Source organism: Cetorhinus maximus, chromosome 24 (assembly GCF_964194155.1).
Source record: "Cetorhinus maximus chromosome 24, sCetMax3.hap1.1, whole genome shotgun sequence".
NCBI classification, from domain to species: domain Eukaryota; kingdom Metazoa; phylum Chordata; class Chondrichthyes; order Lamniformes; family Cetorhinidae; genus Cetorhinus; species Cetorhinus maximus.
In genome coordinates, this window is record NC_135902.1 from 5,842,755 (window position 1) to 5,856,495 (window position 13,741).

At 45.6% G+C, this 13,741-nt stretch overlaps 1 protein-coding gene across 7 annotated transcripts in view; it reads left to right on the forward strand.

Annotated features, from left to right (window-relative positions):
• The window catches only part of qtgal (queuosine-tRNA galactosyltransferase), a 304,657-nt gene that overhangs the window by 96,191 nt on the left and 194,725 nt on the right, over nucleotides 1-13,741 (forward strand). The window contains exon 1 of one of the 7 annotated variants that reach the window (XM_078570692.1): nucleotides 2,177-2,310. The exons of the other annotated variants lie outside the window; for them this stretch is intronic. The gene's annotated coding sequence lies outside the window, so the exon portion shown is untranslated. Of the gene's footprint in view, nucleotides 1-2,176; nucleotides 2,311-13,741 lie in introns of those variants that run through there. 7 annotated transcript variants of the gene reach the window in all.

The window sequence follows — 13,741 nt, forward strand, 5'->3', positions numbered from 1 at the left end:
CTGTGAATGTGGCTTTGCTGCTGCGGGTGCATCTCAGGGAAGGAAGTGGCTTGCATCTGGCAGCTCTGTTATTTGGATATCTGCCACAGTGCTGCAAACTGCTACATGTTAATACTTTGTCTTGAATATTCTTTCATGGGATGTGGGCGTCGCTGGCAGGGCCAGCAGGTGTTGCATCCTAATTGCCCTTCAGCTGAATGTTGTTGGCCTATTGCAGAGGACAGTTAAGAATCAACCACGTTGTTGTGGGTCTGGAGCCACATGTAGGCCAGACCAGGTAAGGTGAGGGGGCGGGGGGCAGATTTCCTTCCCTAAAGGATATTAGTGGACCAGATGGGTCTTTACAAAAATCCATGATCGTTGTCGTGGTCACCGTTACTGAGACGAGCTTTGTATTCCAGATTCGGTAATTGAATTTAAATTTCACCAGCTGCTGTGGTAGGATTTGAACCAATGTCCCCAGAACGTTCGCCCCTGGCCTCTGGATGACTAGTACTGTAATCTTACCACCGCTAACATTACCGTTACCTATGCCACCATCTCCCCCCTAGAATTTACAGCACTGAAACAGACCAATCGGCCCAGCAGGTCCATTCCAGTGTTTATACTCCACAAGAGCCTCCTCCCACCATTCTTAATCTAACACCAGATTCCATTCTCGCTCACTGCTTGCCTAGCTTGCCCTAGTGCAGCTATGTAGATAAGATCTGTACACATAAAAGATGTAACTGAAATGTTGACGCATGAACCCTTAACAAGTTCATGTCATGTTAGTGTCTGCTATTCTAATGGAAACATTAAAACGTTTGAAAAACTGCCTCCACTAAAATAGCAGGAGTATTGCAGAAGTGGGCGAAGCATTTGGGCTAAATATTGCAAACCCATTTCCACGTTTATTTGTGCAATTTTACAAAGAAAAATCCCTGAAATGCCCTGGAACTGATAAACTGAACTCTGTTACTAGAGGGGCTTGTCAGAATTTTAAAACAGCAATAGCCCAGGGCTTGACCAGAAAATTCCATCAAAATGGTTTTACTGATGAACACTCCAAAGCTAACATCACCGTTCTCATTGTTGTGATGCTGAAGTTAATTCCCCCCACTCCTCCACTAAGATTGCCAATAATAAAACCTATCAGTCGTTTTGGAAAATCATTGCTAGCATATTGAAGTTTTGACTCAACTGGCACAAGATGATAGTCCTGACCCGTCCTATTTTTAGGTATTTGTGTTAGTGCGGTGAAGGACAAAGCGGACAATGTTTTGTGCGGGGAATGTGAGGAATTTGTAGGGGAGGGAAGAGTGTGTTGTTTATTCTGCGTAACATGGCAGCCTGGAGTGGGAAATAGCTATGCATGTGGGGAAAAAGATGTACTTTGTGTTTAAAACCTAGAGGGAAATTTCTTGACTTACCAAGTGTTGTGATAGCGTGTCATACAGAGTAAAGATACCATGATATTTTCACTCTACTGATATTACACATGCATTTCCCTAGGTAGGATAAGGTTGTCATTAATGGGTTAATGACTGTTTAAAAGGCAGGTCAGTACAAATGTGTTAACCAATGTGCTAAAAACAGGGTGCATTAATTACCCAGCTGTGCTTACTAGGTTAAAACCATGCGGGTCTTTCGTAACATCTGTGCGGCAAAGGATTAGGGGGTTTAAGGCAACTAGTATCTTCAAAAGCAACAGGGGTGCTGCAGTGGTTCTGCCTGATTAACTGATATCAGAGCGCTGTCTCCCTCGCTGGTAGATAATATGGTTTAATAAGCATTCAAAATTGAGTGCTTGTCTTGTATTTAAGCACTTCAAAAGACTATTTTCTGAAATTGGACCCAGTAAACTTCACTGCTGTTGTCACTGCCTTGATCTGTCAATTTCAGCAACAGGAATAATTTCCTTAATACTATTTCACCCTTTCCACCGCTGTCAATCACTGGCATCTCTAGGAGCCAATGACTATGCAGCAACTTCAGTCACAAGCTTTGCATTATTAATATGAGCAACAGTAATGCTACGTATTGAGATTTGTAGTGTTGCATGTTTAAAAGGAGCACACTGGCCTGGATCTGCCTGTCAGCCGTGAAGCCGCGGCTGACTGCATTTTCAATTATGGTTTTACCTTTCTCATCGGCTGCAATGGGAATTTCCTGGCCTGGCTGGAGCATGGAGTAATTGTCAGGGAGAATGTGAGGATTAGTGGCGAGGTGTAGTTGAATCAAAACAAAGCCCCCCCCACTCCCCCACTTTGTTGTCATGAATTGAAGGCACACCCTTCAAGGACCTGCCTTCAGCTCAATGTTCCCAGCGTAATTTTCAATTAATTCTTCATCCTCGGTCTTCCCATCTCCCATTTCATTCCCCCTGCACCTGCCTCCATTGCCTGGCGCTGCTCGCCACCCGTGCACTCCTATCGCCCCTCTCTGGTGTCACTCACGAGCCCCTCATCGCCAGTGCCACTCACTCGCGTCCCGTCACCCCACGTCCGCAACTCTCCCACTACTACCAACCCCAACAGCAGCACCAGCTCTGCTCTGACATCGGCGGAACTCAGAGCAGAGAAATTGAGTAAGGGGGAGAGGTGGGCGAAGGATGCGGGTCGATGGGGTGGGGGGTGAGCTGGGTATGTGAGGAGTGGGGGGGGGGATTGAACCAGGGATGCGGGTGGGGTGAGGGAGGGGAGGGTTGAATCGAGGATTCCAGTGGCAGGTTTAGCAACACCAAGGATGACCTGATTTAAAGAGCTGGTCCGAGCCGGCTCAACATTTGCTTGGAACAGCGCTGATAAATCATTTTGGAAAAAAAGTAGCTTTGTCCCAGGCAAACAGCCCAAGTTTAAGCACTGACCGGTCCCAGCAGGACAATCAGCGGAGGGCTCCCAGGGAGCCATTTTTGGTGAACTGAAGTTTGGGGTTCCAAGAGTCAACTCCCTGGAACTTCCAATGCCATTGTGATCCTCAGTAGCAGCAAGCATTTATGTTCACTGCTATTGGGACTGAAAGATCTGGGCCAATAATAGTTTACAGGATGAATGATCTTTTCCATGTTCCAGTTACTGATTTACAATCGATTTTAACTGCTGGAAAACTATTTTTAACAAATCATGTAACATCCTCAAAAAATTGCTCCCTCTGTAATATTTGGCCTCTAGATTCATATTATTCACATCCCCCTTCTACTCTTTTGTATATGTCAATGCAATTTAACCTCCAAACTACATCCCTTTGGGGGAGACAGTGGTAATGTCGCTGGACTAGTAATCCAGAAGCCCAGGCTAATGCTCTGGGGAAATTAATAAAAACATCTGGAATATAAAGCTAGTCTCAGTAATGATGACCATGACAGCTATCATTGATTGTTGTAAAATCCATCTGATTCACTAAGGCCTTTTAGGGAAGGGAATCTGCTATCCTTACATGGTCTGGCCAAATGTGACTCCAGATCTAGATCCACTGGAGTGTGGACTGGCCTAGCAAGCAACTCAGTTCAAGGGTCAAATGGGCAACAAATGCTGGCCTTGTCAGTGACACCCACATCCCCATGAAAGAATAAAGAAAGTGACAGTACATCAGGTTGTATCTTTTTGAAAAATGCAAATCCACTGATAAATAGATTTCAGGTTGTAAGTGTCCTTCTTTGCCTTCGGCCGTTATGAACGTTTGCTGGGACAACAAACCTAACGCTGAAATGTGAGTGCTGGTCGTAAGAGTCTCTAGGAGTCATTTTGTTAGATTTTGCTTGACAGAAAAACCGAATTACAGTAGTTCCATAAACACCACCGTAACTACACGTCAAAAAAAACTTCATTGGTTGCAAGGTGCTTTGAGATGTCCAGTGGTCATGTAAAGTGCTATATAAATGCAAGTCTCTCTTTCATAAAGCTCAATTCTGCACGTTATCCAATTAAGGGAAATATCAAGCAAAAAATACACGATAAGCGACAACATTCTTCTCAATTTGCTGGCTCGTCTTCAAAACAAATGCGTTTGAAAGGAAATGATTTATCATTTGAAAGGTGAATCTTCCATTATAATCCCTTTGCTGAGGATTGTTCAACATCCCCGGGCTCGACAGCAGTAAAGAGATCTAATACGGCAAAATGCTAACTAATGGTCATGGCTGAAATTCATTGAGGTTATCTACATTTGGAGTGAGCTTTCTTATCCTCCAGCCACTTCACTAGTATGGTTTACAGATGGGAAGTCCTCAATCATGGGTGTCTCACATCAGTGTTGCAGTGTCCGTTAATATAGGGGACAAGCTTCCGGCCAGTTGTAGGATTCATAATTCATGGCATTTGGCTTTTCATTGTTGACCAGTTAAAAGAGATTAGATTTATATTGAAAATTTGAACAGAACTTGCGACTGACACACCCATCCTCATTGTGGTGGTGGTGTGAAGTTTAGAGCCCAGAGTGCACCCATCTTAAAGTTTCTTCGGATAGGTTGACCTTTTGTAGGCGTTTTTTAAAATGTCATGTCACGTAATCTCTATCTATTCCTAACGGACAGGCTGCGACTTTAACTCCCACTGTCAGGGAGTAACTTAACCCCTCTGATCCCACTACCTGTCCATCTTATCCCAAAATTATTTTTGAACAGGTGAGCAGGACACCAGCAGGACCCTAGAGGACTAAGCTGGGGAACAGTGACAGCTTCCCCATCAGGCCAGACCTATCAGGGGAAGGAGATAGGGGGAATTCGCAGGCCAGAAGCCCCCCAGGCCGGTAACTAATTACATTTGATTTTAGGTTCCTTTATGGAACCATGAGTGGTGAAGATGCTCACCTGGGCCTTACTAAGAAAACTTGGGGCCTCCCTTACCCTGAGTTTCCTTCCACCCTTTCCCCCGATGATATCTGAAGACCACCTCACCACACCCCCCAACACCATGCCCCCCACCCCCGCCCCCCTCTCCTCCCAACCACTTACCTGTCGCCCCAGCTCCAGTATCCTACCAGCCTCATCCACTGACCAGCTGGTGGATCAGTCTGGGTTCGGACGGGCCAGTGAGCACAGTTCTGGTGATGATGGTCAGACCTTCAGGGGCTCAAGCACATTGTAACAGCCCCCGACCCTACCCCCTTTAAAATTTGGGCCAATTTCCCAGCCGCAAAAGCAGATCAGTTGTGGCTGCAGAGTTTGGCATTTGTTGATTGGGCACTGGGCATTTGGAGCATCTAGTTTGTTAGTTTTATCCCTGCTGACTCACACTTGACAAGGATGTACTCCCCCTCTGTATCAGACCAATCACAAGTACGGAGTTCATCCTGGAATTCACTCAGACTCTGGGAAAGGGAGGTTATCTGGAATCTGGAGCACTGTGTATAGTTTTGGCCTCCATATTTAAGAAAAGGATATACTTGCATTGGAGGAGGCACAGCAAGCTTCATAAATTAGTCCCTGGGATGGGAGAGGGAGGCCGGTTGCCCAATGATGAGTGGCTGATTTAATTGGGCATATGTTCTCTGGGAGTTTAGAAGAATGAGAGGCAACCTTGTTGAAACATTGAAGATTCTGAAGGGGCTTGATATGGTAGACTCTCAGAGATTGTTTCCGCTGGCCTGGGAATCTAAAGCATAGGCACAGTCTGAGGATAAGGGGGCCGACCATTTAGAATTGAGCTGGGGAGAAATTACTTCACCTAGAGTTGTGAATTTTTGGAATTCTGTACCCTAAGGGCTGTGGATGCCCCATCGTTGAATCCATTTAAGGCTGGAGTAGACAGATTTTTCGTCTCTCAGGGATTAAGGGATTATGGGGAACGGGCAGGAAAATGGAGTTGAAGCCTATGATCAGCCATGATCGTATTGAATGGCAGAGCAGCCTCAATGGCGCATATGATCTACTCCTCCTATTTCTTGTGTTATTATTTTATGATACAGCTACTAGAGGCCGACACTTCTTGTGGTTATGTGCTGTACTTTTTGTTTCTATTTATGCTCCCTGAACTCTACTTGACATCGCTGCTTCAGTTTGGTTGCAGTTCTGCCCAGTTTAACAACGGACTGTACAAGCTGCCCAGTCATTCCGGCTCTATGCCCTAATGGCGAAACAGAATAAATGATGGTTAGACCCCCCCCCGACTAATACCCCTTTTCCATCGCTGCACAATATCTCAGCTGGATTGGTACCAGCTGTTGTGGATTAAAGTGCCTCTCAGAAACAAGATAGATTTGTTTAAAGCACTTTGTATTTGTGTGAGCACTCTGTGACAAAATCAATTTAACTCTCATAAGCCAGCCTGGTTTGAACCTCCAGTGGTTTTGTCACCCTTCTCTTTATTTGATTTTGTCAAACACAGCTGCTGCTCAATGAACAATCCCTTGTTAAGGACAGTAAATTGTGGTTTAAATCATCAGCACATTTGAACCAAATCAATCAGCTGCATGAAAATCAGGAACCTACCAGTAGACCTCATCTCTCCCCCACCTCCCACTTTGGAAAATCCATCTGCAGACACAAATCATTTTGGTTGATGTTAAGTGTCTGACAATCATCCTGTGGCCTTTGTTTTTTATTTTAGTGACTGGTACTGGGGGTGGGAGGGGAAAAAATGTAAGGAATCAACCAGGAAACATTTTGAATGGTCTTTAACAGTGTGCAGCATTGCACATTAAGGAAGGTCTCTGTGGAAGAGTTAGATTACCCTTTCTGCAGCTGGATATCAAAGAGCATGTTGCTGGCTGCACCACACAGATGTAAACGATTAAGAGGTGAAACCTGAGATGATCCACAGGTCAGGCATGCACGCTGACACACGTGGACAGACTGACGCTCGAGGTAGCAGCAATTTCCTGCCAGTAACAGCTCCACCAAGACGAGGGAGATAGTGCTTGACAGCGGACAGGAGATTGTCAGCTGCACAGAGCAAACCGTAGATTGTGCAGACAAAGACTTGTTTTCGTTCTTCTGAAGAACAGAGGGGCTGCTCCTCTTCCTCTTTCCTTCCCTTGAGTCCTTCCGTGACCCACATCTGCCCTGCTGCCCTCCCAGGGCCAGTTCTCTGCGCTGCTATTGGTGTCTGGCTCCCGGTCAGTGGAGAGCGAGAGACGGGGTGAAAGCGAATGGGCCAGGAAATATTGACCCATTTTGGTGCCAGTGTACTCCAAGCTACTACTCCCTCCTCTTCTCCTGTGCTCCTGCTGGGATACAGTCCACAGCAGCCCAGCACCTCAGAGACCATTCTTCATGACTAAATCTAAACAGTGAGGCCCAGCAGCCTATTCTGCTGCAGAGGGCATCACAGTTGCAGTCAGTTCTGCCCTCGCCTAACATCCAAAGGTGTGCGTTGTCCAGCTGTGATAGCTTTCAGAAGTGGCAATTATGGCTACGATGGTGCAGTGTTTATGTTCCTGAACCAGTAACCAGAGAATGAGAGTTCAAATCCCACCATGGCAGATCAAGAATTTGAATTCAGCGTGAAGAAATCTGGGAATAAAAGGCTGGCGTTTGTAAAAGTGACCATGAAGCTCTTGGATTTGTCATAAAATAACCTAACTGGTTTAGGGAAGGAAATTTGGTGTCTTTATTCAGCACCGACACAATGGGCTGAATGGCCTCCTTCTGTGCTGTTACCATTCTCTGATTCTATCCAGTCTGGCTTATACATCAGTCCAGTTCCATGCCATTGTGGTTGGCACTTGGCTGCTTTCTGAAGTGGCCTAGCAAACCGTTCAATTTTATCAGTCTGCGCCATCACTTCGCCAGGCACCTAGGAATGGGCAATAAATGCTGGGTTTGCCAGTCACAACCACATCCTGAGAGTTGATTTTAAAATCCTGATAGCTTTAACCTTGAGGTTTAACCCAGGCCACTGAGGCCAACAGCACTGACACAGTTGCACCACCAAATGAGCGGAAGTAATCCAGCACAGCTCAAGAATCAACACTCGGACCAATTGCTCCGTCCTAAATTATATTTTCCAGTTTTTGCTAAGCCATCGGGAAGACTGAAGAAAAGCCTCATTCCCCATCTGAATCAGGCGTCCTGAGCAATCCAAGCTGCTGGATAATTATAGCCCAAGCAGCAGCATGACTGTGAATAAAATGAAGGCATGTGTTCCACTTTAAACTTATGAACACTATAATTTCACAAAGCCATGACTACAGGTGTTCCATAGCACAAATTTTATTCACTTGCAAAATTATATCCACACAGATTTCAACAACGACCAATCACCCTGAGCGTACAACTAACGCAAACTTTTGTGTATCTGTTTTAATTCTTTCACACATGAAACAGCAGTCTTAAAATTTAACAGGAGAAAGATTATAGTTAGCCAAGTCCCACGTAGATTCAGTAACAGAATCAGATGAGCGTTTAGTCCTCTCACCACCATTCAGCTACAGATGTGGTGTGTCTGTGGGGAGCCCTTCCCATGAGTTGTGCTTGCAGCAAATTTTAGCCACACACTCGCACAAGTTTCTGATTAAGGATTGTTTTGATTCCCATTTTTCTATCCACTTGTTCCAGTCCCTTTCTCTTTTCTTTGCTCTCTCCCCTCGAGCAATCTGTGTCTGGTTATACACCTACCTAATTTCTATAAAATAAACATGTGAGCCTACCTCCTGCATCAGGAAGGATCGGAGACCAGTACCACCAACTTGTGAAAGTAGAGGGATTGTTAATACTGAAATTTTATTCTGGTGTTGTCTCCAGTGTTTCATGTCTGCCCCTCGTGGGGTGATCTTTTTCACAGCTTTGCCGCTAAGCCAGGCTGTGGTTCTGCTCGCAGTATAAACACGGGGGTTTACCCAGTGGCAAAGGCTGCGAGGAACCAAGGTTTAAGCCCTCCTAATTTCACTGCTCCCTACAGCCTCCCCACCCCCTGCTTTCTCCATAACCTCCTCCCCAGCCTCAGATCTCTGCACTCCTCCAACTCCAGCCTCCTGTGAATGCTCAGTTTCCTTCACCCCACCCCTGGCAGTCATACCTTCAATTGCCTAGATACAAAGCTCTGGAATTCCCACTCTAAACCTCTCTGGCTCCCTATCTCATCTCCTCCTTTAGGACTCATCTTTAAAACTTAGATGTTCAGGATTTTCCTTCGACCGAGCTTTTGGTCACCTATCTCAGTGCTACCTGAAGTTTTACCTGAATGACTCTCCTGTGAAGCAGCTTGGGGCATTTTGCCAGCTTAAGGACCCAATATAGATGCAAGTTGTTGTTGTAAAGATCATGAGGTGGAGCCTCACTTGTCGAGGCCTTGCTCCTGGAGAGAACCCCACTCAAAGTGGGGAATGTGTGTTGGAGAACCAGAGCTGGGTTCTTCTCTCTCTCTCTACAATTCTGCCATTCTCCCTTTGAGTGGGGTTCCCTGCAGGAGAACTGAATTTCCTTCATAGCTGCTTAGAACAGTTTTCAAACCTGCACCAGTGCCAACCATGGTGGTGTTTTTCGTAAGCAGGCAGACAGCGGGGCAAACGTGCTCACTATAGGGGATGCAATATTGTTTAGACTCGCCAACAGTTGATTTAAAAAGAAAAAAAATTGCATTTGTATAAAGCCTTTCACAAGCTCAGGATGTTCCAGAATCACAAAATCTTTACAGTGCAGAAAGAGGCCATTCGGCCCATCGAATCTGTACTGTCTCTCTGAAAGAGCATTCTACCTAGTCCCACTCCTCTGCCTTATCCCCATAACCTTGCACATGCTCTCTTTTCAGGTAGCAATCCAATTCCTTTTGAATACCTCAATCGAACCTGCCTCCATCACCCTCTCAGGAAGTTCATTCCAGACTCCAACCACCCTCTGGGTGAAAGTTTTTTTCCTCACATCACTTTTACTCCTTTTTTGCCAATTATTTTGAATCTGTGTCCTCTAGTTCTTGGTGCTCTCTTGAGTGGGAACAGTTTCTCACTATTTACCCTGTCCATACCCCTCAGGATCTTGAATACCTCTATCAGGTCTCCTCTCAGCCTTCTTTTCTCCAGGGAAAACAGTCCCAACCTCTACAATTTATCCTCATAGCTACAGTTCTTCACCCCTGGAATCATTCTTGTGAATCTCCTCTGTACTCTCTCCAATGCTTTCACATCCTTCCTCAAGCATGGCGCTCAGAACTGGACGCAGTACTCTAGATGAGGCCTAACTAGTGTCTTATACAAAGCGCTTTTACAATCAATGCATTGCTCTTGAAGCACAGACACTGCTGTAATTACTTCATGATGTAACGGGGTCGAGAAATTGTACAGCAGCATTTGGTTCTGGTACAAACCAGTTTGAGTGAAACAGATGCAACCACAATGGACCTGGATCAATCAGAGTAGCCCAGATCCCACTCCTTAAACTCACCCCATGACAGCAGAATAACACCATTACGATATGAAATAACATTTTAAAAATGAGTGTTGCGTAATTCATTCTTGTAATTGAGTTGATTAACAAAAATGTATTTGTCATCTGAATCTCTTGAATGAGATGAAGCCTTGAGGGAAGGTTTTAACCCAACCCGCCCCGAGATGTTGGTGTCGCTGGCTAGGCCAGCATTTTATTATCCAACCCTAATTGCCCTTGATAAGGTGGTGGTGAGCTGTCACCTTTAACCACTGCAGTCCATGTGTTTTAGGTACACTGACAATGCTGTTAGGAAGGGAGTTCCAGGATTTTGACCCAGTGACAGTGAAGGAACGGCAATTTAGTTTCCAATTAGGATGGTGTGTGACTTGGAGGGGGACTTGTAGTTGGTGGTTTTCCCAGGCATCTACTGCCCTTCTCCTTCGAGATGGTAGTGGTCGTGGGTTTGGAAAGTGCATGCCTGAAGGAGCCTTGGTGAGTTCCTGCAGTGCATCTTATAGATGGTACACACTGCTACCAGTGTGTGTTGGTGGTGGAGGGAGTGAATTTTGTGGATGGGGTCCTGATCAAGCGGGCTGCTTTGTCCTGGATGGTGTCGAGCTTCTTGAGTGTTGTTGGAGCTGCACTCACCCAGGCAAGTGGAGTGTATTCCATCATATTGTGCCTTGTAAATGGCTGGTTAACATTGGCAGATTATTTACCAGTTGGAAGGCCACCTGGATTTTAACTTGCTCTCTTGAGCAGGGGGGATTCCCATTCACCCAAGGGTGCCATGGTCCTCCTTCACATTTGCATGTGGGGTTCCAGTGACATCGTCAGGATGTGACTGCAATTTTAACTCAGGCCCAAAAAGGGGCTTTCCATGCCAAGCTGTTTCAGTTCAGAGGAGGATCAGCCCAGAAGAATCCCACCAAAGGTGAATTCTTTTATTTCTGAGACTGGGAGGAACAGAAATCTTTCGACCTCAATAAAAAGTTCCCACTCTTTTACCCTGTACTCCCCCCTCCTACCTAAATGGCAGAACCCTGCCAGATGCCCTCAGATCCTGATCTCACCACCTGCCATGTGTCAGTGGGCGACCTCTGGCCATTCTAGCAATGGACTTGTAACATGGGTTAAAATAGCCTGGGTTGCAGCAGCAGGAGGTCAGTTTCCAACTCGCTTCACCACCCACCGGCCCGAGTTAAAATCGAGGCCCTTGTGCCTCATTGGGTTGAATGGAAATTAAAATTGAAAGAGATGTGAAATAAGTTGTGTAGGAATCCTGCAGCGAGTAACTCGTCTCCTGACTCCCCAAGGCCTGTCCACCATCTACAAGGCACAAGTCAAGAGTGTGATGGAATACTCTCCGCTTGCCTGGATGAGTACAGCTCCAATAACACTCAAGAAGCTTGACACCGCCCACGACAAAGCAGCCCCCTTGATTGGCACCATATACACAAACATTCGCTCCCTCCACCACCGACGAACAGTGGGAGCAGTGTGTACCAACTACAAGATGCACTGCAGAAACTCACCAAGGCTCCTTCGACAGCACCTTCCAAACCCACAACTGCTACCATCTAGAAGGCCAAGAGCAGCCCTTGCTGCCTAGGGACATGGGAACAGCACCTGGAAGTCCCCCTCCAAGCCACTCACCATCCTGACTTGGAACTATATCGGCCGTCCCTTTCCTGTCACTGGGTCAAAAGCCTGGAACTCCCTCCCTAACAGCACTGTGGGTGTACCTACACCACACGGACTGCAGCGGTTCAAGATGGCAGCTCACCACCACCTGCTCAAGGGCAATTAGGGATGGGCAATAAATGCTGACCTAGCCAGTGACGCCCACATCCTATGAATGAATAAACAAAAAGCTCCCAGGTTGTTTAAGTCCACTTTCTATTTTTGCACCGTCAAAATTACCCACACTTCCATGCGTAGCTTTGTTGAGTGTATGATCTGCTGCAAAGTTAGTGGCTTTTTATTTGTGTTGTACTGGCCTTGAGGTCCTTGAGGTTTCCTGAGATGGGTTTTTGAGTGTCTCAACTGGTGTTCAGAATGCTACAGGAATCGATTCTTTTGGCCACAGCAATATTTACCGGTGGTCTTTCTCATTAGGACACACGGCATTTCCCAATTAATATTCCAGACAAGGAGTCTCCTTTCAAGAATTTCATAACCCTATTTTTCCAGTAGGAGTTGCCCGACAGCAATGTGGAGTGACACTCCGTCTAATTTTCACTCTCTGCAGCCAAGTCCCATTTCTCAGCAGCACTCCTCCTTCAGAGCGTGGCAAAGATTTAGAATCTTCATGTGGGAATACCATAAACCCATTTCCTGCCACAGAGCACCAAAGCATCAATCTGCTGAAACTATTTACCATTTTAGACTTTCTCAAGCAGGTACATTTTTCACAGGTCCCAAGTCTGTGCTGTAATTCTATGTGGAACTAGGCATATGTAATAGGTAGGTGAACTCACTGGGATGTCTTCAATACACGTTTTACTTGGAGCTCCCACTTGTTCCTACAGGTAAGAGAATATTACATGATGAGTTAGAACTGCAGCATAACACTGGTGAGCCAGTATGACTCTTAAAGACAATGAGAGGATTGGCCTTGCTGTGTGATACCCACAGTTGACTGCATGATCCACCAACATGCCCAGTCTGCACTCACTCAGGAAGGAGGGCTATTTGGTTGACTTACCAGAGGTGGGGCCAACATTGGCAAACCTGTACCCCAGTATCAGTTAGCACCTTGCAGAAGGTAATTTGAAGGGAAAGTGCAAATAAGATAAAACCTCCCCTCCTAAAAGTTTGGCATTCACTGTGTAATAATTTTTTTTAAGTATTTACATCTGGGTTTTCCTTCCTTTTTTTCTGACAGCATCTGTTTTCCTGGCGGTTGTGTTTCTGTTTCTATTTGAGTTCAGTGCTGGAACCAATTCAGATCAAATTTCAGAAACGGGTTCCTGCACCCACAGTTAATACTGAGGCAAATTGCAGTTGACGTTAAATGTTTATAGAACTGCGTTCGGCAAGAGTGATGCCCTCCCTTCGGTCAGAAATTAGTGTTTGAAACTCTTCCAAACAGCCACAGGAAAGTTTTCCAAATGTGCCACTTTTCTCCCGTGATTTTAAATTTCATATTTTTTTTGTTGTCCATCCCGATTGTTATTGTTTTTAAGCATCCAGGTTTAATTGATTAAGTATCAGGATTAGCAAGGGAAGTGCAACAGTTATTAAAGGAGCAAGAAAAGGCTTTTCCAATCAGTTTAATGTTACCAGATACGTTGTGGAAGAGCCTTGATGTGGCAGACGCCACAGATGCATTTAATTAATGTGCGCCTCAGTGTGTGGGTCATGAAGCAGCAAAGGGCGAGGGCAGTTCAGATGCTTTCCATTTTATTTTTCTAATAACAGAGAAGTGTGATTAAAGAAATAAATACCACATTCCCT